Source organism: Bos mutus, chromosome 3, assembly GCF_027580195.1.
Source record: "Bos mutus isolate GX-2022 chromosome 3, NWIPB_WYAK_1.1, whole genome shotgun sequence".
Classification (NCBI taxonomy): domain Eukaryota; kingdom Metazoa; phylum Chordata; class Mammalia; order Artiodactyla; family Bovidae; genus Bos; species Bos mutus.
This window is the reverse complement of record NC_091619.1, coordinates 20313746-20339070: the sequence shown is the minus strand read 5'-3', so window position 1 is coordinate 20339070 and position 25325 is coordinate 20313746. Positions and strand designations below refer to the sequence as shown.

The 25325-nt window shown below is 53.0% G+C and overlaps 1 long non-coding RNA gene across 2 annotated transcripts; it reads left to right on the top strand.

The window, feature by feature from the left end:
- The first annotated feature begins 2184 nt into the window (after positions 1-2184).
- On the top strand, positions 2185-17123 carry LOC102284514 (uncharacterized). Of its 2 annotated transcripts, none has more exons than XR_001351556.2 (4): positions 2185-2342; positions 14411-14528; positions 16064-16126; positions 16846-17123. It is a non-coding gene; the product is annotated as an uncharacterized lncRNA (long non-coding RNA). The 2 variants fall into 2 exon arrangements; XR_011462781.1 differs by having other exon boundaries at positions 16064-16527.
- Positions 17124-25325: the final 8202 nt, after the last annotated feature.

Here is a 25325-nt window from a genome sequence, read left to right as displayed (position 1 = left end):
TGCCCAGATTAATGTCAGCTATGATTCCCCAGCCTACCCTACCTGGAACTTTGGTGCTGAGAACAAGTTCCTGAGATATTCTCATTTCTGCACGGTGAAAAAGGAGATCGAGGCTCGCCCACACCCTGCATCTCCCAGTAGGAATCCCGAACTTCCAGGATCTTTTCCTCGCTGTTTTGGGTTGAAAACCAATAAGGGAGGTTCCTGTCCATCCTAAAAGATTAAGATTACAGTCTGGAATGGGTCAGAATCTTAGAAGCACAAAGGATATCCTGACGCGAGAAGGCCGGTAGAGGTTGAGTCTCCAGTAATCTGGTTCTTTTTGAGGAGATATCACCTGATCTCTTTTCCCATCTTTGAACCCTGGACCTGGTGCAATATACCTTGGGTCAAAATGGAAAATGTAGAACCTACAGTGAGGTTGGAGATCAAAACCACAAATGGCAATGGATTGGAGATGGCAGGCAGGTCTCGGGAATGTGTGAGGCAGCAAAAGGCTGAGAATCAGCACACAGACATAGTAGTTCCACCCCCTTCACCGTTCTCCGGGGGGAAGGGCGCCCCAATTGCGCTCTCCGGCTCAACCCGGGAAGGGGGAGGGGCGGAGCCGGCGGGAGAACGAGGCGGTGACGTCAGACTCGGCGAAGCCAATCAGAGGCTGGTCTGGGGAGGGAGCACGAAAGGATGAATGAAAAGTCCGGAGCCGGAGCGCGCCCGGGCCAGAGCAGCGGCAGAGGCTGGGGAGGGAGCTAGGGAGGTGAGCTCTGCCCTGCTCGCCTTGGCTCGGCGGAGGCTGAGATCCCGGCGGGCGCCTCCACCCCGGCGCCCGCTGAGCCCTGGCACCTCGAACCCAGGGCCATGGCGTTCCGTGGGCGGGAACGTGCCGGGAGGACCGCGAGGGAGAGCACTGATGGGCACACTGGGCTCGATGTAAGTGGCCTGGCCGGCTTGGGACACGAGGTGGGTTAGCGCCTTGGAATCCGGCGCCTCCGTGCCTGGGCCTCCGCCAACAGGGGTTGGCCGAGCCCCACACCCTCCTCGGGGCTCCCGGAACCTCCTTGATTCCGATTCCTGATCGGAACCCCATCAACCTACGGCACCTCCTCTGGCTTCGGACCCCCGGCCATTTTCACAGCCCTGGGTGATTTCTGGACCTCTTTGTACAAAGCCATTCTCTGGGGGTCCTGTGGGCCCAGGGACTCGGCTCACCTTCCCAGCCCGCCCTCCGTTTTCTTCCTCCTTCCCCATCTCATGGGTGCGCTATCGGATCCCTTCCCCGTGGTGTCTCTCCCTGTCCTTCTCTCCTAGAGACACTCGCTAGGGAGTCTCCGGCTTGCCTCCCCGCCCCCATTTCCCTCTCTCTTTGGGTTGCCGGGATTTCCCTGTTTCCTACTGGGACGCCTCCGGGGTTTTACCCCCAGGATTTCGCTGCCCGTTGCCCTTTTTAGTCGGTGGCTAGAATCCAGCTTTTTCCCCCCCCGCCCCCCGACGCCGCGGCGTGAGCTCCACTTCGCTTCCACCGCCCTCAGGAGTTGGGAGATGTGGTGGAGTCGGCTCCGCTGTTCCCCGATACGACCCCACGCGGAGGCTTGGGCTTCTTTGAAAGCCAAGGCTCAGGCTATCGGATGCGGCTGGATCTTCCAGAGGAGGGGGCAGTGTAGACCCCGTGAGGTTTGCGAGGCCTTTGCCTCGGTCCCTGAAGTCTTCCCGGGTGGCACGAAAAGCCTGAGAGTCCCTCCTCCCAGGGACCAGCGGCACTCTGGCTTCTGGCTCGAATGGGGAGCGGGAAACCAGGCATCGCAAGCTTCTGAGATGCGGGGGCAATTCCCGGACTTCGACGCCATCGGCCGTCGCATCTTTCCACGCCTTTTTCGGTCTCTGTCGTGTCTGTACCGCAGCGTCTCTGAGTCTTTTTCTGTCTTGGACTCTGCTTCTCTCTCTGTCCTCCCCCTCTCCCAGTGTACCCTTTCCCCAACCTCCACCGGCGGGCGACCAGGAGGCTGCGGCGATACAGGCGTGGGCAGCGGCAGCCAGGCGGCTGCGTGGAAGAGGCGGCGACTGCAGCCAGGAGGCGGGGTTGGTTGTTATCTTTGGTTATCTAGCTGTATGAGTGGTGTGGAGTCTTCATAAAGCTAGATAACCGAAAGTAAAAATAACCCCATACACTGCGCAGAGGGGCCCCTGGAAAGCTGGCGGCACGGGCGGGCGGGAGGCCTAAGGGAGGGGCTAAAGCCGTGAGGACCCACGGGCCGTGGGAGGCGAGAAGAGGACCCGGCGGCCCTCGGGCCTCAAGACCGCACCGGCTGGGGCGTCTTTCCACCCTCCAACTTCGGTCCGCGCAGGTAGGAGTCGCAGTCCTGTTTCACTTTCGCCAGGCGCGATGCAATGCCTTCCACCGCCTAGTTGCGGGGTAGCAGAAAGGGCGTAATGGTTACCTCCCGAGACCTGGCCGTTTCTGGCACTCAGCGCCCGGGAACGCTGCTCCAAGGGAGAGATCTCTTGAAATCTCGTTTTGGGGTTATTCCGGGCAGTGCCTGGGGTTCCTGGCCCAGGCCTCTCCCGCGGGCGCTGGGAAACGGCTTCCCGAAGGCTATTCACAGCTATTGCTGGGGCCGAAGAGTTTGGGGGAGGTCACCATAGAATGCTAGTCTTGGCTTTGATCTGCTCCCTAAAGCCCCGTCGGTCTATTCAGCTTGGTCGGGTGCTAAGAGTCGCGGAGCGGGAGATAGGCGGAGGGAGGCTGAAGTACTAGGGGTCCAGGCTGGTTGCTCATGGGGAGCCTTTTTGCCCAGGCAGGATTGTGGGCAACGGAGTGCAAAGTATTTCTCAGCCCCCTTGTTTTCATATTCTTTCCTCCTTCCCACTCAGGACCTGAATTTGATGTTTTGCAAAGCTTCTCATGCCAGCTTTCTCTTCACTGACCAAAGGGGTTGTGATGGGTCTTTCAGGACACACTACCTTCCCACCCCATCCTTACTGTCTTGGAAATCATCTCCAAGAGCAAACGGCCTCAAGGAGCTCAAACACAAAGGAATTTGTAGCTTGGTATTTATGCTGCTGGGAGAAAGCAAAGAATTAGAGAGATTAATCAGGGCCTTTCCTAAAAGAATCCATTTATCTGGCCTGACCTAAATATTTTAAGCAAAAGAGTGTTTAGGTGCAGTTGGGTGGAGGATGGTCTAGTCACTAGGGAGAATAAAAGTAACAGGCAGCAAAACTAGAAGTAGCTCCCTGTGCATTTATTACCTGTTCCCATCCCAACACACCCCCATGCCCCCCTCCACCCCACCCCCGCATTCCAGAACACAGGGCAGGGTCCTAAGGAGTCTAAAGGGAGCTGGAGAACTGGGCAAACGACCTTGTACTGACTCCTGTTTCCCCTGTAAATTTAAAATTTCCTCCCAGGAGCTGATTTTATAGCTAGAAGATTATGCTTCAATTATATATTATGTGGCAGGAATATTGGGGACTCCAAACTAAAACAATTGGGCTTCAGAGAGTCCAGAGTACATATGTCTTCTTTCTTCCGAGGTTTGGAGGAAAGGGAGATTAGCAGACTTTGTCTATTTCAGCTCTTTTGAAATCTAGCTTTTTTTGGGGGGAGGGGGGCAACTGGAGACAGGATTAGGGAGAAAGGGAGTGGGATTGGGGCAGGCACTAATAATCCCTAACGCCACACCGCCACACCGTATTTCTCCTAAGAGCACTCTGCCTGCAAGCCTTTCTTTGATCCTCCAGCCCTGTGAGGTAGCTGTTATTAACCGCATTTTACAAACAGGAGCCACAGACTCAAATGAATCGCTAATGTCACTCAGTGGTTTCAAACCCAATACTTTTTTTTCTTCTCTACTTCTCTACACTTGCCTGAGGGAAGGACTGAGAGGCGAGGTGGATAGGTTGAGATGGGGGTGAGAGGGGAGGGAATCCATGCACCAGGCAAGAAGGAAAGCCGGCTGAGAGATGCAAGGCCCGGTTGTGAACACAGGTTGACCTTTTTTTTTTTTTTAAGTTTTCTTATAGCTGGCTGGAAATATGTATTCTGGATCTGCTAAGGCTCATAAGGCTCATCCACATGAGACTCAACCTATATTATTAGCCATACAATTTGGATTTATATTATTATTGTCATATTGTATTAGCACATTTGACCACAGAATCTCCAAAGGAGAAGAGAGGGCCTGAGGGAAGTGGTGGGTTGAGGGTTTACATCCGACAAAACAAGCTCCTCAGTGGAAAAGGCAAATAGGGTTTGCATCTGCCTCATGTGTGGGTGTATAGATGGGGTTGTCAAGAGAATGATGGGTGACAATGTTCATGAGCTGTATATGTCTGCTTATGAGGGTGAGAAACGGAGTGATGTGTGAGCTGGTGTGAAATTGGATGTGAGTGATCCCTGATGGGGAGGAAGCTCTAATGTGAGATTAGGAATTCCTGGCTACTTATAGCTATAGATCCAATAGAGAAAGAGACACTCTGGAATATGGAGGGGTTTACCAAATGCTGCCGTCACAGTGACACCACAGAGTCCTCCTTCTGCCTTCCCAACCTTTATACCAAATAGCACCTTCTTCAGCTAAACCCAGTAGGAGAACTGTTGGAATAGGGATGCGTGGAGGCAGGGTTGAAGTTTCTCTTTTGTATCATTACATTTCTGTGTCCAAGAATTTTTAGGTCTGTTCACATCTTGCTATAGCCACCTATTCCTACTGGAAAACAAATTCTAAGCTGGTTTCTTTACCCATTTCTCTCCTCAGTCCTTTATCCCAATACCCTCTCCTATTGAATTCGGAGTCCAGACGTTCAAAGGCAATTTTCTTCTAAATATTTGTCTCAAGTTTTGCATTTTCACTCACACCCTCACCCCGGGGCAAATTTTTCATAGGTCTAGGCATCAAAAGGGTTTTGTTGAAAGATCCTTGCAATAATAGAAATCATCACAGTCAGAAGTCTAGGGAGAGAAAGAGAATGAGCAAATGTGACTGAACACGGTGTAGATTTAGGTGCCATTATTTACCAGCTTCTGATCAGATATTTGTTCAGTGGGGGTAAGAATTTGTATCCTCAGGGTTGTTACATGGAACAAATGAAGAATTCTCTATAAATAAAGATCTTGTACATTATGATACCCACAGGTAATGAGTAATTCTTTGACTGCAGAGGGGGATAAAGGCTACAGTTTGGAACAACTGTTTGAAAGCATATGATTGATCTCAGAATGCAAAAAGGACAGCTTTTTGGCATATTCTAGGCTGAGGATCTCAAAAGATTTAAATTTAAGGAAGTTCCTCTTCCTCTTCTAGCTTTGAAATCAAGGAGGGACTCTTGGGACCTGAGGAAGCAGTGTCTGAAGCTTGGGGGAAGAGGAACAGACTCTGGAAAGTCTGTTAAGGAAAGAGGCTGGAGTCCACGTGGCAGAATGGCCTTTGAATTTTTTTCTCCTTAGTAAATCTTACCATGTATTGGTAAGAGTATTTAGGATTGGTAAACTGACTTATGTAGATAGAGAGATATGGCTTGTATAAATGACAATTCCAAATTTATCCTATTAAGCTTCTAGAGTTACTAAAAAGAGTTTATTAAATTAAAGGACCAGATAGTGGGTGTAATTAAGGAACCAAAGAGCATGCAGACTTTTCTTCATTGCTCAGTGACTCACAGAAGGAATGTTTTCTGTCCTTTGGCCTCCCAGCCCCAGCCCCCACCTTCTCAGCCACCTACTCCTGATTCCCAAGGTTGATACCTCACCAGAGAGCACAGACCCCTCTGCATTCTTCCACATCTGGAAGTCTTTCTTGAGTTCTGGACTTCCCGAGGCTTGGGAGTGGGAATCCTGATATTTATTTTTCCACCTCCTTTCCACTCGGATATTCTGGGGATATTTGACCTTTCTTCCTCCCTTCCTTTGCTACTGAGACCTCAGAGATCTTGAGTAGTTATAGCACTGTCTCATCCAGGGCAGGGTGTGCCAACTTCCCTAGTTGTTAAATGAGTTTCGGTTAATGCTTTAAAATTACTGGGAGGAAAGAATAGGCAAAACTATAAAAAACATTCTTGGAGCTCTGAGGAGAATGAGGAGTAGGGCTATGGAAGGTAAGGTTGGGCTGGAGCGTATTTAGATAGGAGAGAGTTAGAGAGAAGGGGAACCCTTCTTTGCCACCCAGGCTCTCCCAGGGCTCAGAGCGACACCCTCCTCCTCCTGCCCTAATCCCCCCATTAAGGCTGCTCTGAGTTTGTTATGACAGCGGCTGAAGGCAGCTGAATTGCTGTTTGCTGTGTCTGCTAATTGGACTGAAGGGTTGGAATCTGGACACTGAAAGAGACCATTGTTGCTGTTTACCTTCCACAACTGCCTCCCTGGGGACCTTCTGGGTGAAGGGGAACAGCATGCCCTTGGGGTCATTGCACCCATTCCCTGTCTCTGTGCAAGGGACCAGGGTGGGGGGAAGTGTATCTCATTGCCTTGGGGTGGTGTAAGCTCTCACAGCAGGGAAGGGACAGGCCCAACACCTGAGTCAGTCTCCAGGTCAGGCTTGGGGCCACTGAGAACTCCTAGGCAAGGGGAGGTTACACGGGCTTGTCCTTCTCCTCCCTCTTCATTCCCTTCTTCAGGGGCCCTAGCCTTGCCCTCTTCCTCCAGCTGATCAGGCTTAACCCCTGAAAATTTTTGCATTTGCTTTCTTCCAGACCAGTGATTCTCAACTTGGTTATGCACTAAAATCATCTAGGAAGCTTTTTAAAAGTTACTGATATTTGGGTCCAGCACATCCCAGAGTGCCTGAGAATAAGGCCTAGGCATCAGTATCATTTAAAAGCTCCCTTGGTATTTCTAAATGTGCAGTTAGGGTTAAGAACCACTGATATAGTCTTATCACTCTGCCTGGCAAACACACACTCACACACATACACACACATGTACACATGCAAGCAGGTACACATGCAAGCAGGCACACATGCCCTTTCCTATCTTTCCTACCTTTCTACCCACCCCCTCAGGCTCCTAATAGCTATAATACTATCAGGCAGATTGTATATCTTCTTCATCTTTATTACTGAATTCCTTGTAGGAGCCTTAGAATTTAGGATGGAATTTAGAGGTCTGTAATCCATCAACTGCTTCAACCTGAACTATACCCTAAGGGCAGGAACTATGACTCCATATCCCTGTGGATTTCTGAGTAGGATCCAGATGAGGACTGAGCTAATCCGGGACACTTACATCATTAGGGATGAAGGAGTGTGAGGATTAGAGTTTCATTGACTCTTAATCTCTTCCTTCCCCAAAGTAGTATTGGCTATTTGGAGATCTTCAGAGAGGAGATACAGATGTATTTCTTCAGAAATACATCTGCCCCTCTCCTTACTGTTTCCAAATGTTTCTGCTTCCTCTCTTCCCTTTAGTTTTCACCTGGGGTGAATGGGTGTTCCACCACTCTCCTGCCCTCTTTCCGCCACAAGAGCACCAGAACCGTATCCAGCACCACGGACAGCTCCCAGGCGACGAATGAGGTGGCTGTGCTGACCCCCTTTGCAGGGGTTAGGAGGGGCTCCTGTCTGCACGGTTATATATCAAAGACTAGAATTTTAATCTTTGGGAGTTGTTTGCAGGCAATTGATAAGTCTCAGGGAGAGGAGGAGGCTGATGGCAGTTGTCATTCCATCTCCAGGAAATTGGGTTTGTCTACTTTGGAGAGTCTGAATGAGAGGGCTCCAGCAGCAGGAAGGTTGAGGGTTAAATTTCTGGAAGAATTTAAGCTAAGGTCATATAGGATTCAGGCTCCCCTGGTGGCTCAGAGGTAAATAACCCACCTGCCAATCCAGGAGACACTGGAGACCCTGGTTGGATCCCTGGGTCAGGAAGATCCTCTGGAGGAGGAAATGGCAATGCACCCCAGTATTCTTGCCTGGGAAATCCCATGGACAGAGGAGCCTGGTGAGCTATAGTCCATGGGGTTGCAAAAGAGTCAGATACAACTGAGCAATGAAACAATAACAACACGTAAGAAACAGAGTGTGTGGATCAGGTAGAGCCTTAGATGGCATCAATTCTATATCCCTCATTTTACAGATTCCCAAGAGAGTGGAAGAGATATGACCAAGGTCACTCAGCTGGTTAGTGGAAAGGCCAAAATCCTGGTTTTGGATTTGGCTTTGGAAAGGCCAGGCTCCTGGTTTCCATCCTGGCCCTGTTTATTGTATCTGATACCTCTTTAAGGACTCTCCCTGCTTGAGTTGGGTAGAGCAGGCCTATTGCAGGTAGGTAGAGTTCACCGATTGTCCCCATACAAAAAAGGACAGGATGTATGTCCGGGCATATGAGGTGTCCACACAAGCCAGGAAGAGCTGGAATTGACTGTTCTGTCTGAGAAGGCTTGAAAGGGAGGCCTCAGGGAGAAGCACAGGGGAAGGCATACCTAGCAGTAGCTGATAAGCCCATGGGACGAAAAGCAAGGAGGCAACCATCTGCCAGGGCAGAGAGGGCAGTGGGTGGCCGCAAGGAGTCTCCAGAGGCCAGCAAGAGCCACACAGACTGGAACGCAGCCTGGGAAAGGCCCTTCTGTGTGCCCAGTCCTGCCCCCCCAACACCGAAAGCCTAGAAACAAAGGGGCCATTCTCTCTAGGATTTGATGCCGCCATCTCCGGCTGGCAGTGCCAGGTGGTGGGGGCATCAGGGGGTGTCAATCCATTATCCCCCCGAACTCTCTAGGTCCTCTGGGGCTGGATGTTGGGAAGGTGGGTGTTCCATGCTATGTTGCCATGGCAACCACCCCAACCCCCACCTTCCAAAGCACAAAGAGAGACAGCTTGTACCCCCCACTCCCAGGAAGAACCTGGGTCTGGTTGGGAATCTTCCCTTGGGAATCCTCCTTTCTGATGCACAAGCCATGGTGTGCATAAGCATCACCCTCTTTTCAGCTGAAGGTTCAGCCATCAGCGGACCATATAGGCAGGGAGGCTGGTATATCCAGAGTCTCTGGGCAAAGTTGTGTAAGAGAGTCCCTTGTACTTGATCCTCTCTCCCTCCAAGCTCTCCCGTCCCTCACCTATAGCCAAGGCCATCCTAGGCCTTCTCAGCTGAAGTGACAGGGCCTTGACCTTCTTCTCTTTCCCAGAAGTGAAGGACACCTCACTATTCCCAGCAAGCCCCCAGGTTGTGGGAACTGAGAAGAGGGGGTCACTCCTGCCACCTTCCATCTGCACCCTCCGCCATTACTCATTAGGCATTCTGCCCCTCCTTCCGCTCGTTAAGCCTGATTTGCATATATTTGCATAATACAACTCATTTGCATTCCAGGAGGCTCTTGGTAGGAGCCAGGAGAAAAGGGGAGGGGGGCCAGAGAAGAGAGAAAAGGGGAGAGATTTTGTTTTCATCAAAGTATGTGTGTTGGGGAGGGGGAGGTGACAGGAAGAAGACCGAAATAAAAACTCACACTACTTTCTTTCTTCCTTTCTGCTCTCCCTCCCTGAGCTGGACTCAAATGCCAAAAAGAGATGCCAAGGGGCCGGCTTTTCTGTCCTTTTTTTGTCTTGCTTCCTCCGGCCTTGGCTCCCCAGCCTGGCCCCCCACCTTGTTGGGCTCAGGCTTCAGAAAGAAAGGGGCAGGGGTAGGAAGCAAGGCTGTGGGAACGGAAAAAGGAGGCCACCATCTTAGGTAGCCGGAACCAATAAAATGGCCGCCTCTGACAGGTGTGGGCTGAGAGCCAGCCCTGGCTGGAGGGCATGCAGGGAGGTGAGACCACAAGAAGGACTTTCTGGCTGACCAGGAACACTGTTCCGTCTTCCTCCTAGTGGAATTGGGAAAAGAGGATGGGGAGAGAAGGAAGGAAGGAGAGATGAGAGACGGCAGCCCAGAGCAGACGTGAGCCTCACACAGGAGCAGGGCTTGTAGAGAGGTCTCTGTGCTGAGTTTAGTTCCAGACAACTAATGAGTGTCAGTGGACTTGGAGGACTATGAATAGTTTAAAAAAAAAAAAAAAAAAACTGGAGGAATCAGAACTGGGAGTATCAGCAGGAGAGGGAAGGGGCAAAGATGTGGGCAGGCAGGATAATCTGTCAGTTTGAGGGGTCTGTGAAGGGCTGCTATGTACTTGAGATGAAGTTCCCAGTCTTCTCTCCTCAGCCCATCAGTCTGGCTTCCACCTTCGTGACTGGTCATACCTGTACCTTCTCCAGCCACTCACATAGACTCTTCAGCCAGACCCAGTGGCCCTTGTTTAAGCCTGGTGACCTCTGGGGAACATTTCATACTGATGTCTTCTCCTTTTGCCTTTGGTTCTTCTGTTGTATCCCTGACATGTGTTCTGGTCATTCAGTCCTCTGGGTAGATCAAGTCTCCAGCCAGAAGTATTTCCCAAGGTTTTGCTCAGTTTATTTTTCCTTTCCATTCACATCCTTTTACTTTTTATCATTTCAACCGTCATTTGGAATTATTAACACTCATTTCTTTAAACTCAAGACTTGTACCCTAACTACCACCTGTGGTCCTGCCACTAGGCTCCTAGATCAGACTGGAGTGGTGCATCTGATTGGCTAACCCTGGATCACATGACCAGGCCCTGGTTGCAAGGAAACCTGGGAAAGTTGTTCTTTGTGACCCCATGGACTGCAGCACACCAGGCTTCCCTATCCTTCACTAACTCCTGGAGTTTGCTCAAACTCATGTCCATTGAGTCGATGATGCCATACAACCATCTCATCCTTTGGTTTCTGCAGTAGCATATAAGTACAGTCTCCCTCCAAAACTCCTGAGATGGCCATTCCTCAGACATAAGGAAGGCATTCAGATGTTTATTCACTCAGTATTGTGCTTCAAGACTTGCCCCACGTTCCTGCTTCCCTACCTCTATCAAGAGCATCGTTAAATTTCTAGGTCCTCTACAAATCCTGAGCATTATCCTGGGATTTGCCCTCTTCCTTCCCCTTCACCCAGATCATTCACATCAGAACCCATCCCTTCGTCCTTTGTAGTCTTCTCATGTCCATGCCTTCTTTTGCCTTACCTGTCAGCTCGTTCATTCAACAGGCATTTATTGGGTGCCTACTGTGTGCCAAGTGCTATGCTGAAGAGGAAGGTGGAATACAAAGCTGCTTTGAGGGCCTAGATACCTAGTGGGGAGGCAGACACAAGTGATTACAAGATAGTATGAAGGCTGCGGTCCGGAAGACCTTTGCGTGGGGACAGCATGGGGGCTGAAGCCCTGGGATACCTTAGAGGAGTTGAGGAAGGCTTCCTGGAGGGCCGCCAAAAGATAAGTAATCAAATAAAAGGGATAAACGTGATCAAAGGTAAGTAGGGGGCTGATAGTCTAAGGAGTTGGAGTAAGTGCCTAGTGGGGAGTGGATAGCATATGTGAAGGCAAGACAGTATGGAAGAGCAGGTCATATAAGGCGACCATAGTGTCCACCAGAGAGAGGCTGGATTGGGAGGAGTTGGGAAATGGAGTCAGAAATCCAGTTATTAGGAGACTTACGTGTTTCACCAGGGCAATTGGATTTGATAGGGGTACTGGGAAGTTAGCTGACAGCCTCAGAGATGCTGGGTGTGGAGTATGGCTCAGGGGCAGCACATAACCAACCGCAGCATGCAGGGGGATACCCGAATCTAGCTGCCCACTGAGCCCGGCACCAACCAGATATTTAACTGCCTCTTGGCTGGTACTGAACAAAAGGAGGATCATGAAAGGACAGTGTCACCTGAAGAAGGGTCTCTGCCTCTCCCCCATCTAGAATCCCCCTCGCTCCTCTCAGCCACACACACCTGCAGGCTCAGGAAGCTCCCCGGGAGGAGATGCAGAGAAGCCAATGTTGGTCCCCAGCACCGTGAGTGCCCTGAGGTCAGGGCAGGGGATGGGCCTCTGGGGACTGGAGTGTAGAACGGTTTCGGTCTTGGAAACTTCCTGGAGGAGAGAGTGATGGAGAGTGCAAGGGAGGATCTGGGGTGGGCCAAGGCTCTGAGGAGATTCTTTCCAGAGAAGGGGTGAGAGGCTGGAGAGACAACTGAGGAAAGGATGAGGCCACTGCAGGCCACTCGGGTGGAATGGGCATGGCGGGGGATGCTGCCTACCGCCCCTCCCCCAGGCCCAGCCTCTGCACAAAGGCCTCTCTGTGAGTGGCTGTGGAAGTGGCCCTGTCAGGTGAGGGGGCTTAGCTCTCAGTGCCCATTGGGGGTGGGCTGGAATGGGGTTGGAGGAGCGGGAGGAATAGGGGTGGCTTCAAGCTTTAATCGAGTCCTAGAAGAAATAGAAGCCAAGACTTGGCCAGGGAGGCCATTCCCAGGACAGGCTCCTCTCCACACCAAGACCCTGCCCCGCTCCCTTTCCATGTCTTTTCAGGTGTGACTGCAAGGCCTGTCCAGCCTGCCTTCCCCAACTGTACATGCCCTCCCACAGTGCCTCTGAGGCTGGCCCCACACAGACCCTCTTTCTTCTTCTTGGCAGAGAGTCCCCTCCAGCTCTCTATGGAGCTACCCCTCCAGAGACGGCTGTGTTGGGAGGGTGGAAATTCAAGTCTGACCAGAGCTCAAAAGGAGTCTAAGGTCCCTTCAGTCTCCAAATCCAGGGGGTTTTCTCTCCTTGCCTGGCCTCAGCATCACACTGACTAATTAGCAGTGCGGGTCTGACCTCCCCTACCTCCAATCCCCATTGTGTATGCTCTCCTAGCTAATAAAAGTTTGGACTGGGCACTGGAAGTGGTAGAATGATAGAAGACACCTCAGTTTATAGGTTGCTCACAGATTTGCTGGAGGGGCTCCATCCACAAGAAGAACAGCAAAAGAAGGAGGTTTGGGATTTTGACTCTGGAGACAGGCTGGTCAAAAGACAAATTCTGTCTTCCCTCCCTTACTAGCTGTGTGCGTGCATGCTCAGTTACTCAGTGGTGTCCAACTCTTTGCAATCCCACGGACTGTAGCCTTCCAGGTTCCTCTGTCTGTGGAATTCTCCAGGCAAGAATACTGAAGGAGGTTGCCATTCCCTTCTCCAGGAACCTTCCTGACCCAGGGATTGAACTTGCCTCTCCTGCTTCTCCTGTATCGGCAGGCAGATTCTTTACCACTAAGCCACCTGGGAAGCCCTACTAGCTGCGTGGCCTTAGGCAAGTAACTTAAGGTCTTGGATCCTAGCTTCCTTCCACAGTTATCCTGAGGATCAAATGGATCAGTGTGGATGAAAGTGTTTTACGAGACTGTGTGCAGATGTCCAGTGCCCCTTCTAAATGACACAGAGGAACTGAGGGACGCAGAGTTAAAGGGGCCATTATAGACAGGTGGGGACAATCAAGGAAGGCCTCCAAAGTTTGGAAATGAGGGAGTGGATTGCCGGGGAGACGAGCAAAGGGACTCTGGCCTGTCTGGGAGGCATGGCCAGGTTCTGTGGACTGGCTGGTTCTCTCTGGTCTCAGGCGGGCCAGCATCTTGCTGAGACTGGCTTGGGAGGCATTTGTTTCTAACTAAGTGGCCAAATGGACTCCATGGCCACAGCTTCTTTCATCCTTCTCAGGAAGAATTTCCCGCTGGCCCTGTGGGGACACTGTCCAGCACTTCTGGGAAGAGAGGGAGGGCGGAGTGAAGCCCGATTTCCCCACGTTGCCCCGACCTGCTCTGCTCCCTCATCTCAGAGTTCACCAGAGGGAACATTAGCCAGACACTGTGACCCGCCCTCCCCGCCAACACACACACTGAATGTGTACAAAATGGTACCTCCAAGCCCCACCACTTTGGACCCTCCCAAGTCCCTGATTTTATGGTTCCTTATCAATGTCAGGAATGTGCTAAATTCAGACCAATTTAGATCTCTTGGCCTGTGGGCCAGGGAGACTGAACAGGAGGGTCTTTTGTCTCTGAGCAGTCATCCCTTGTTGTACACAAGCGAGAGTCAGGAGAGGGAATGATTTTGGCATCGTCCCCCGCAAATAGCACTGGAGTCTTTCAGCCTGGAGGGAAAGGCCAGGCTGAGGCTGGCATATGGAGGGAGAGCCCTGGGCACAGGGGGCATAAGCGTCACCCAGCTGGGGCTACCTTCTGCCGGGTTTGTCCATCCGGCACCAGCTGGCTTCCCGGCACTGCCCCCGCAACCAACTAAACTCCTTCTTCTGCTGTTACCATGGCAATTGGCTGCCATCTTGTACTTGGGGCACGATCTCATATCCGGATTTTCCCATGGGGTTCCTGGAGGATGGGAGATAGTTCTCAGGGGATTTAGCCTTCCTCCTGATATCCACCCAATAAAAATTCCTATTAATGTATGATTTTTTTTAATTAAAAAAAAAAACCGGAGGCTTACTATATGTCAGGCTCTGCTAGATGTTCCCTATGTGTTATTTAATATGTGAGGTAAATGAGGTTAATGAGGTAAAATTTAAGAGAGTACCACTCAGGTTCCTGTTTCTGTGACAGACTTCTCCTCTCTCCAACCAGGAAATTTCATGATCTTGCTTATTCCTGTCTTGGAAAATCCTTTCCAATGTCTAACCAAGATCTGTACTGCTGAAGTACCAGTTCTTTGACCTATGGCTTGACATGGCTGATTTGAGAGGTAAGGAAGGAAGCACCCCCCAGTTTCAGCCACATTATTGAGCTTCCCGGGCTCCAGCTGTTGGGATAGGAGAGCTGAGACTTGGGTAGATTGGGGAGAGGCTCAGGTGCCCCTTAAAGACTTGGAGGTCCCAAGTCTAAAACTTTTGTTTAAAGAGGTAGAGTCAGTGTCACAAAATGCTTTGTAATCTCCCTTCCTTGTCCCCCTCCCCACCCAAGAAAGAGGCAGGAGCAGGAGGCCATTGGAAAGTAGTAGTCTCCCAGGCTCCTCCATCCAGTCATAGGGGAGCTTCCATCCAACAGGGTCCCCAAGAGATCCTGGAATGGTGAGACTTCTCTCCCTCTGGAGCTCAAGCAGAGGCCGAGAATGGTCACCTTGAGTTAGAGGGGCACCTCTAAGGGGCATCGAACAGGGGCCAGCTTTGCAGGGGAATCGTGAATGAGGAGCAGGTGGAGAGAGAAAGGAGGCCATTCTCAACTGAAGAAGGGTGGGCTGATGGGGAAGGCCTAGGGATAATTTATGATATCATTGTTCCCCGCCCCACTTTCCCAGCCCCCACCCTCTTCCCAGCCCCCTACTGTACGGTTGCTAGGAGATGCTCCCTCTGTCTGGAGCTGGGAGGGTGTAACAGGCGGAGACTGTTCCGTCTGGACCCCTCCCCCACCCAGGGGATGGCCCCACACTGAGCTTCTTCTACCACCCCTTCCCAGGCCACAACAGACACCAGTCTCTTCTGTTGTTCCCCCAAATCCAGCCAGTCTGGGGCTAGCAGTGTTCTCAGACAGGCTGAGGATCTGGAGCAAGGAAGGGCAAAGGGAGCTGAGGAGGGACTTAGTGGGGACACTGAGGAGCAGCTGGCTTACCTCAGGGCCCCTGGGAGCCAGCCCAGGCTGGGCAGAGGACCAAGAGGGGTCAGGGACACAGGCCTCAAGGAGCCCAGGTTTGAGGGAGACTGAGTGTTTACCTTTAGGGAGCTTCCAGTATGATGGGTGAGGCAGCCCTCCCATCCCCACCCCTCTGACATATCGAGGTTGGGGGCCTGGCAAAGGTGGGCAGGGCAGGGGAAGGGGGAGGTGGGGTATGGAGGCAAGAATTGCAAGTCTAGGTGGGAGGAAGGTGACGCTGATCTGAGCAGAGCTGGGCAATGCAGGGGTGTGGCCCAGATACCCTCCTCTTTCCAAAATTCTCTTCTCAGACTTTAAAGCCCTTTGAGAAGTCACGTGAGGTGAATTCTGGGGGGCTCCCAATTCCAGGTGGGGCAGGAAAGGAATGCTGTGCCCACAACTGTGCTTCTGATGCTTGATTTCTCAGTTCAGCTGCTTAGTTGTGTCCGATACTTTGCGACTTCATGGACTGTGTAGCTCGCCAGGCTTACCTGTCCTTCACCAGCTACCGGAGCTTGCTCAAACTCATCTCCATCGAGTTAGTGATGCCATTCAACCATCTCGTCTTCCGTCATCCCTTTCTCCTCCTGCCCTCAATCCTTCCCAGCACCAGCTTTCTGTGTAACCCATCTTGATTTTATTCTTTCCTAGGTACAGCTTCCCACCACCCAGGAAGGAAGGAACTGGCCTGGATTTTGGCAACCTCTTGCTTGTGTAAGCCCTTTCTTAGCCATTGTCTCGGTTGATCACCCAATGGTCCTGAAAAATTGGTGATACTGTCCCTACTTTACAAAGGCATAATCGGAGCCCCAAGTCAGAGGACTAGGAAGCTGGGTTGGGCATCAAATGGGGCTTGGTGGATTCCAGAGCATATGCTGTCTCCCTCCTCTGTGCCGACTTCCTGCAGAACATGTTCCAAACACAAGCAGAGGGACTGAAAGGAGAAGAGGACCAAATGGGCAAGGGGGCTTCTCTGCATATTCTCAGGGGAGGAAGGCCACGCCTTCTCAGGTGCAGGGGTGAAGTCTGAGGAATGCTAAAACAGACCTTGCAGGTTGAAGATGTGGCTGGGGAAGAAGCCACAGGAGCTGTAGAAGTCAACAAAATCTTTTCAGGTTAGTCCCTGACCAAGGAAATATGCTTCCCTGAAGCAAGTGCCCTGGGCTACCACCTAGCCCCTCCCCTGCTGGGGATCAGAATTCCTGCCCTGGGCATCCCCTCCCACTCCCCTACCATGGCCCTGGATACAGCACCTAGAAGAGATGCCTAGACTCAGCCACTGTCATGGTGGCCCCCTTTTTCATGGAGCCCTCCCTGGACTTTCACCTTTCCCGGCCACTGGACAATTGCCCTCTGTCTCCCGCTAAGGTTTCCTTCCATCCAAAGAGAACCTTTTTCAATCTTGGCTTTTTTTTTTTTTTTTTTCTTTTCAGACCAAAAAGAAGAACCTACTTCATCCAGTTGGCTTCAGTGCCCTGTGAGAAGCCTTCCTGATTGATGGAAAGATGAGGCTAAATTCTAGCAAGTTGAGTGGCTCCTTCAAGAAGCCTGTGTGCAGGATAGAAGTGGAGAGGCCATAGCCTCCAGCCTGGGCAGCCCATTGGCACCTGGAGCCACCTCAACTTTGCCTCCCCTTTGCTCCTGTGTCTATAAGCTGCCCAGCCCAGCCCATCCTGGTTTCTCCTGTGTGTTCTGAGCTGAGATTTCTCTGAGATGGAAGCCCCATCCCATGTCTAATAAAGACTCTTGAATACTGAACAACATTACTGGTGGTAGTGGGTGTGCCTGGGCAGGGGAGGGGCTGGATGAGAGGAGAGTAGTTACCAGGCTCCCTCTGAGACACGGGTCCCCTACCTCTGGGATCTAAGGCCTGATGGTCTGAGGTGGAGCTGATGTAATCATAATAGAAATAAAGCACACAAAAATAAATGTAACACTCTTGAATCATCTCAAAACCATCCACCCACTCAGGTCCATGGAAAAATTGTCTTTCATAAAACCGGTCCCTGGTGTTAAAAAGGTTGGAATCACTGCTCTGAGAGACCTGTGCTGTAGAAGCCACCATGGCAACAAAATGGGGAAGCCTCACTAAGAGAGAACCTCCACCTGTGCAGGGTGGGCGGGGCGCAGGTGGGCTCCTTCCACCTCTCTGAGCCGCTCCAGGCTTCCGGGAACACCGTCCATGATCTGGTTAGTTCCAGCTCCAAGCAGTGGGCTGATGCTCCCAGCCAAGGAGGCCCCTAGGTGCCATCCCAAGAACCAAGAGAATGAGAGAGGACGGGGATGCTCCCCTGGAGTGCCTGGGTGGAAGGTCACCGGGTGGCCCTCTATCTTGGCCGCGATGGGACACATCCTTAGAAATGTTCCCCAGGGTTTGAACAGACCAGAGAGAAAGAGCACCCCTGCTTCACAGGGTCACCCACTCCTGCTTCCTCTCTGTCCACCCTGAGTGGAGACAGAATGGGATGAATGTGCCCAACAAGAAGGATTCAGGTTAGACAGCAGGTAGGACTTCCCAGCAATCCCTGGGAGGGAACCTGAGGGAGTGGGGAAACATGGCAAGAAGGACCTGTGCTCTTGGTCTCATTTCCCCCATGACACACCTGTATAAAACATGCTCCCCCAGAGATAGGCCCCCTGGAAAGTGTTGGCAGAGTCCAGAGTGCCAACTCCTTTTAAGCATTCTGCTGCTGCTGCTAAGTCGCTTCAGTCGTGTCCGACTACCACTCCCTAAAAAGTCCTTCCTCCCATCTAACAATCCCTTCATGGAACTATAGCTTGAATCCTAGAATTTTTCTAAATAAAAAGACTTAAGATAACACACATGGTACAATTTCAACAGCACAAAGGGAAAGTATGCCTCTTTCCCCCCGGCTGTTCACAGCCACCCACCTCCTCTCCCAAAAGGCAACCGCTGGTGCCTGCGTCCTCCCTGAGACACTCTGTGTGTTCAAGCACATACGTCTACACATCCTCCTCTTCCATTTAAGCCCTGATCACAGCATTTTTAGCTCCTCTAGACCAGGGCTCCTAGCCTGAGGTCAAGATGAAACTCAGGGGATCCTTGCATCTGCTGAAACTGCACACACAATGCTGGCTAGGCTCCTGGGTATGGTTTCCAGGAAGATATAATGCATTAAGAGGCACCCGGTCTAGCCCAGTTCCTCAACTTACAGAGGAAACTGAGGCCAGAGAGAGGAATGGTGGTGTCCAGGGTCCTCAGCATGGTGGAGGCCCGTCAGGAGAATTCCAGGCTCCTCTAGCCTGCATTCCAAGGAGCCCCACAGTCCCCACAAGGACAGGGTCAAGGAGGGCTGCAGCTCCGAAAGGCAGTTCCACTTGTATCACATGTGGCAAATATAAGGGGCAGAGCCTGGGCTCATCAGGCCGGGCAAAGTGTTTCTGAGGTTCCCAGATCTTTTGGGATCCTTCTGACTGCCCACCCTTGCAAGGACCCACTGCAGCCCTGGTGGTCAGTCCCACGAGGAGGGGTGAAGGGAGACAAGGTCTGGCCTGGGATTAGCACGAAGTCTGGCCTCCCCGTCTTCCTGCATTTGTTTGGACCCTGGAGCCTAAGCATCAACATTCTAGGGCTGGGCTTTCTTAACCTCCAGGTGTTGAGGGCCCTGGGGAGGGCGAGGCAGCCAGTGCCTGACTGGGGCCAGCCCTCTGCTTCCAATAGTGGCCTGGCTCCTGGCTTAGAAGGGAGGCTCCTGGTGAAGGAGCCGGGGCAGGCACGAGGAGTTGGGAGGAAAGACTAGCCTGAGCACAGGAAGGGGAAGCAGGCATTGGTGACAGCAGGTGGGAGAGGAGCCACAGAGGGTAGGATGCCTTTTGGAAACAGAAAGACCCAGACACAGACAGGGGCAGGAAGGGTGGGGAGGGGTCCCTCCCTCAACAGGGATGCCAAGACCGGGGTGGGAGGGTCTAGGCGGACACTGAGGAATGTGCTCTCAGAGTCCCACTGAGCATATGCAGATGAGGCCTGTCTGTATGCAAATGAGACCGTCTATATGCAGATGAGGAAAGAGGGCATTCTCTTCTCAGGGTTACCATAGAGCCCATCCCTACCGCCTTCCCCCAGGCCCCCAGCTGCCAGGCAGCCTGGGAAGAAGCCAGGCCAAGGGATGGAGGGGAGCAACCTGCAATAGAAGGTTAGACTTCAGGAAGAACTTACCAGTGGAAAGTGGCCAGCCCTGGGCAGGGAACTGAAGAGGAAATGGTGGATATAGAGGGGCTGCTGAGAGAGCCAGGCAAAAAAAAAAAAAAGATGGTGGTGGACTGTGAAAGAACATCTCAGTCACCCAGAAACATAGGCAGATGGAAGGAAATTCTGAGAGGGAGGCAGGAGAAAAAAGAACTTCGACTGAGCCTCCACTTTGTGCCAGATCCCCAGGGAGCGTCTTCCACTCACAGTCTCACTGCTCCTGGTGATAACCCTGTGAGGCCGCTCACAGATGTGGCCCAGACAGACCGACACCTCTGGGCCACACAGTTTGCAAGAGGCAGGGCCCTGGGCTGTTCGACTCCACAGCAGACAGCCGCAGCCTTTAGGATCCTCCCAGTCCTTTCTGGCCAGCACTCCTCCTAACCTGAGGGAAACTGAAGGGCCCTGGGGCCTGGGAGCCTGCGCCTGAGTGAAGGGGAGGTCTGGCTGGGTCTCAGGCCCACAGAGGGGCTGCAGAGGGCTGGGAACTTCAGTAGAAGGTAGGGTGGAGCTGTGGAGGGTAACTGAGTGGGCATATAGCAGGAGAGGGACAGCGGAGCAGGGAAGGACGCCAGGTATAACACCGTGGGGGAAACCGAGGCCCACAGAGATTGGGAGGGTCGCCCTCCTCACTCAGCAGATTGAAGTCCAAGCTGGGCCTGAACCCAAGGCACTGGGCCCCCAGCCCAGGGCCCCCTTCCTGGGAATGCAGAGGCTGGGCATGGGGGTGTCTTTGAGAATAGCCTCTCCTCTTCCTCCAGTGGCCCCTGGCCCCCCACATCCAATGGTGTAGCCAAGGCCTTTGTGGGGAAGCTGTGGGGAAGAGAGGCCCCTTGTTGGCCCATTCATCGTGCTGGAGGCTTGGCCAATGCCAGCCCAGGCACCGGCTGGGCTCTCCTTCCTGGGGGTGCCAGCCGGCCCCCACCTACTGCCCCTGCCCGCTCCCCAGCTCTGCCGTTTCCTGGAGCCTCAGGGCTTTGGCCCCGGTCCCGGCTGAAAGATGGCGGGGAGCCCCGGCCCCCGCGCCCCCCGCACCTCGCTTTTCACACGCTGGCACCAGAGCCGTGGGAACGCTGGACGGCAGCTGGGCACCGGTGCCCGGCTCTACCCACCCCCAGCCCGGCCGACCTCAGAGAGGGGAGAGGAACAGGCTGCCCCCAAAAAAAGATCCCTCCAGGATGGGGCCCTAGAAATCCTTAGCACTAATTATGAATCTGGGGACAAACAAGGCATTTGCAAGTCAATTAGTGACAGAACTTTCCCAGGAAAGCGCTTCATCCAGGCTCAACTTCAGACAGGGACACATGCTGGGTCATCTTGTCCCTCCCCCTGCCTCTGCCCTGCTCGAAGCTCAGGGACAGAAGCTGCCCAATGTTCTGCCAGCCCCTGTGTGGCAGAGGGTCCCAGAGCCCCGATGGGCAGGAGAGGCAGGAGGGCAAGGCTGTACTTGCTGAGGTCAGTGAGAGGTCACTAGAGGTCTGACACCAGGAGACACTGTTAGGCCCCTGGCCTCAGTTCCCCAGGATAGAACCTGGTGGCTCCTGGACAGAATTGCCAAGGAGACAGCTGGCCCGGACAGGGTGGCATGGATGGTGGGTGGAAAAACAGACGTCACTGTAAAAGGGCCAGGGAGAGGTGCTACCCGGAGGACACAAAGAAACCAGGTCAAGAGGAGACCAAGGGAGAGGCAAGTGGTCCTAGGCACCTCAGCGCGTGCCCAGGAAGGAGGGAGGCCCACAACCGAGGGAGGGGGTTCAGCTACACCCACGGGAACTTCAGGCGGACTGGCCGGCCAGCTGGGGCCCCTTCCCATACAGAGGGCGACAGAGCCCATGGGGTGGCTGCTCCCAGGCATGGAGGCCTTTAGCTGGGAGAGGGGCTCTCTGCTGAGAGGACCCCTTAATTGGGGGAAGAGAGTGAGGGAAGGGGCTGTTTGGGCCTCGCCATCTGAGGGAGATTAAGGGATTATAATTAAAATGTGTTTGAGGGACTCCAAGCAGGTGGGTTGGGGCTGGTGCTAACGATCTAATTGCTGCCTTTAGCCGGGGCTTTAGCCAGGGCCTGGCTGCGAGGCTTGGTAATGAGTGGGGGTGTTTTTTCTTCAAGGAGAGTGAGTGAGAAGAGGCGGAGCTGAGGGTCCAGGAGGGGAAGTCTTTCTCTCCACTTTGAACACCTCAGCTCCCAGGGTCGCGTGCCTGGAGAGGCTCCCCCTACTGCTCTCCCTGAGAAACCAAGGGGAAGGCTGCGGCTCAGTGGCGTTCCTGGTAGCCTGGAGAATTTGGGAGCCAGGAGTGAGTGGAGAAGATACTTAGGCCACTACAGAGAGGGGACATTGAGACAGGGGATGGTTAGGGTGTCCTTGGAACAGTTAAACAACATGAACATGAACGGCAGACGTGCTGTGTCAAGCATTGTACAGAACACTCTGTGAATGGACTCACCCTGGTGAGGTCGGTCAGCCCCGCTCGGCTGGAGCAGGGCTCAGCCCCCTAGCTAAGCAGAAGTCAGGGGTCCCACTGGCCAGGGGGGGCTCCTTTCTGGGAAGGGACAGAGGGATAACCTCTCTCTAGACTCTGAGACTTCAGGCTGAGGGGCAAGAGCATGCAGAGTGCAGCCCAAAGACCCCTGACTCTGGGAGTCCAGCCTGCCTGAGGTGGTGCAGACCCCCTCCTGCCTCTTCTGAGGAAAGCCTGTTAGGACACACCAGGTGTCACAGAGCCAAGCTTTCACATATGACGTTCCCTCTACTTGGAAAGCCATTCCTGCTGCTCCATCTCCGCCCTTCTGAGAGATCCTCCTCTCCCCTGCAAACCCTGGATCCCCCGAGAGTTCACCCTCTCCGGCCTCTAAAGTTTTGTGCCTTTAAAATAAAGAAATGGCTTATTCAGAAATAAACCCAATTTAAAATAATAATTATTCCCTCTTTTTTTAAAGGCTTGGGAAGGACAGTGCCTGTGTACATGTTTTAGTCACTCAGTTGTGTCCAGTACTTTGTGACCCCATGGACTGTAGCCCACCAGGCTCCTCTGTTCATGGAATTCTCCAGGCAAGAATACTAGAGTGGGTTGCCATTCCCTTCTCCAAGGGATTTTCCCAACCGAGGGATCGATGGGTCAATCACAACGCAGGTATCCTGCATTGCAGGCAGATTCTTTACGGTCTGAGCCAACAGGGAAGCCTGGGAAGGACAGTGTTTAACCCCAAAGGCCAGAGCATAAGAGAACCCCTGAGACTCCTCCCTGGAGAGGAAAGAGTGGAGCTTCAGTTCCTTTTCTCATCCTCCCTTTCCTCCCACCAGGTTCCTGCCTCCTCCCAGAGCCTGGTCACTCTGCCCTACACACCCCCTGGCCCTCTAAGAGCATTTCAGTGTTGGCCCAGAGAGCGAAAGTGCTCCTCACTGCCGGATGGGCCTCATGGGCAGAGCCCCTGGAGTCTTACTAGCTCTGCACAGGCCAAGTCCCGGAGCCAGCAGCTGCCCCTGTGAACACAGTGAAGGCCTGGCTGCTCTGGCCTGGAGCGCTCTGGGGACTGCTGCTCGCCCTCCTCTGTGCCCGAGGACTCCTAGCTGTGGTCCCCAATACTCTGCCGTGTGCTCTCTCCCAGGCCACCTTCCCTCTCTGCGCCTCCATGTTCCACCTGGGACATGGATGTATCCCTGCCCTTCCTCCCCCTGTATGGCTGAGCTAAGGATAACGGGGCTCTGGGCACCGGTCTTGGCGTTCTTATCTGAAAAATGGGGATACAAATAGTAGCTGATTGCCAGAGCTGTTGGAGGAATTAAATGAGATAATGTATGTAAAGTGCTTGGTGCGCAGCGGGGCATGAAGCAGGGGCTCATAAATGGTGGCTGTTATTATAGTTATTAAATGGGAGGGACCCTACAGATTGTGCTAGCCTGGGGAAGGGACTCCTCATTATTGCTCTGGCTGGGAATAATGAGGCCTCGTGGTAATAGCCCCTTGCACTCCCAGGCCCCTCTGACAAAAGGACGCAGCGGCTGCGGACGGGCTCGACAAAGTGAGAAGTGAATGGTGCATAATGGGACACTTAGGGGCTTAGCCCGGGCTGGGGGGCACTGGGAAGGACCCTCCGGCTGTGGCTCCAGGTGCTGAAGGACCCCACCGGCCAGAAACCCACACCAATAGTCTGCCGTTTCTCTGCTTCAGTGTGGCTTGGTCAAGAGCCTTCAGCTGCAAACCCAGGTCATCTGGGCTTTTCCTAATATGGACTGAGCGCCTCTAAGTGCCAAGGGCTGCTCTGCATGCCAGGGCACCAGCCTGCACCAACAGACCCCAGGACCTCTGGCTTCATGAGGCTAGTGCGCGAGAACAATATGAATCCAAAAAATAAATAAATAAGCAAAATCCATAGAGACGGTGATGAATGCTCTGGAGAAAAACAGAAAGAGAAAGGGGACATAAGGACTGGAGTCAAGGTGGAGAATTCAACTTAAATAAGGTGCTTCTAGAAGGCCAGATTTTGTTCAGCCTTTTCTTGCGGAAAATGTTAAATAGACGCAAAACTCAACAGACTAGTCTAATGGACCCCCACCTGCCCTTCATTCAGCTTCCACAACTGCCAATCTTGTTTCATCTGCACCTCCGTCTACTCTCTCCCGCCTTCCATGTCACTCTGAAGCAAATGCCAGCCTTCTCCTGTCACGGAGGATGTGATTTGAGCAAAGACCAAAGGAGATGAGGAAGACAGCCACGTGGCCATTTGGGAGGTGAGCATTCTAGGCAGAGTGCTGTGCCTGGGATTCGAAGCTCAGCCCTGCCTCTCCTGGCTGTGTAACCTACAGGAGTCCCCTAACTGCTCTGAACCTCGGTTTTGTCATCTGTGAAATGAAGCTTGTGCCCTCACCCCACAAGGACCTTGTAGGGATGGGATGAGAATCTCCACGAGTGTTTTAAAAAATAGAACAATGCAAGACTTCCCTGGTGGTCCAGCGGCGAAGACTCTAGGCTCCCAGCACAAGGAGCCCAGGCTCAGTCTCTGCCCAGTCATGTCTGACTCTTTGAGACCCCATGGACTGTGGCCCACCAGGCTCCTCTGTCTACGGGATTTTTCAGGCAAGAATACTGGAGTGGGTTGCCAATCTTCCCCACCCAGAGACTGAACCTGTCTCCTGCATTGGTAGGCAGATTCTTCACACTGAGCCACCTGGGAAGCCCAGGTTGGGAGGAGCTCTGGGGGTGATTTCCTGCAGAAGGTTACCCCTGAACTTAGTCTAGCAGGTCACAGTGATGGGGAGGGAGCTTGGACCCAGAGCTGGGCTGTATTTGCTGGCCTACCCCTCACCCCTACCCCCATGGATGGGCCACAGGACCCCAGGCTGCTGGAAACAAGAAAAGGGCCAAAGGCCCGGATGGCCAACTGTTCTCTGAGAGGCTTGGCCCCCTTTAAAGAAACTTACCATCACCTCCACCTCTCTCCCAGGGTGATTATCACCCAAAGAGGCCTTTCCTGGGAGGAACACAAAGAGACCCCCCTATTCCCATCCTCTAGGCAGGATAATGGGCCATTCACACTGAGGGGACCCCAGCCCCACACCTGGCCTCTCAGGCAGCCCCCGACAGCCCCTTTGTCCCAGGCCTGCCCTGCACACGGGTGTCGGTTGTGGTTGTCGGTGGCAGGGATGCCCTAGTCCCCAGCTGGAGCACTCCTGGCCCTTCCCCCACCTCTCCAGCCGCCTGGACTCTGGGC